Raw genomic sequence first — 892 nt, 5'->3', positions numbered from 1 at the left:
CCACTACCATACTGAACTATATGTTAACCATCCCCTTGTTTCATTATAGCTTCAATATGCTTATGTCCATCATCACACCCAGTTAGCCACTACTACACTGAACTATATATTAACCATCCCCTTGTTTTCATTATAGCTTCAATATGCTTATGTCCATCATCACACCCAGTTAGCCACTACTATACTGAACTATATATTAACCATCCCCTTGTTTCATTATAGCTTCAATATGCTTATGTTCTAAACTATACACGTTTTTGCCTATGTTTTTAAATTTAGAAAAAGATGTCTCCAGCCACTGTGGCCTGATATAGAAAAAAATAAAAAATGAAAATGAAAGATGTATTTACTTTCAAATTAAATAAGAAAAAAGGTGTGTTTTTAGAAAGGATTAAGTAGCTCATTTACCTCAAATCCCCCGGTTTTCTTATATGTGTTTGGAACCATACATTCACATCCTTACCTACATATTTATGAATATTATTGGCCAAAGAGTAGATGGCCAAATAGCCTATGCTTCCATCTTTGGGCTCCTTAAAATAGGGACTATGCCCTATATTCACTCCATATTACCTATGATACCTAGATTCCATCTATCTATCTCTTCTTTCAGTTGTAATTCAAAATAATGGACAGATGAATACACAATGAAAATCTAGACATGTTTTTGTGTGGGCATTTTTTTTGGTCTTTTTTTTTTTTTGAGACAGAGTCTCGCTGTGTTGGCTCACTGCAACTTCTGCCTCTCAGGTTCAAGCAGTTCTCCTGAGTAGCTGGGATCACAGGCACCCACCACCACGTCCAGCTAATTTTTGTATTTTTAGTAGAGATGGGGTTTCACCATGTTGGTCAGGCTGGTCTCGAACCCCTGACCTTGTGATCCACCCACCTT

The sequence above is a fragment of the Mandrillus leucophaeus genome, unplaced genomic scaffold (genome assembly GCF_000951045.1).
Source record: "Mandrillus leucophaeus isolate KB7577 unplaced genomic scaffold, Mleu.le_1.0 Scaffold228, whole genome shotgun sequence".
NCBI classification, from domain to species: domain Eukaryota; kingdom Metazoa; phylum Chordata; class Mammalia; order Primates; family Cercopithecidae; genus Mandrillus; species Mandrillus leucophaeus.
The sequence above is the reverse complement of the archived record's forward strand: the minus strand, read 5'-3'. Positions refer to the sequence as shown.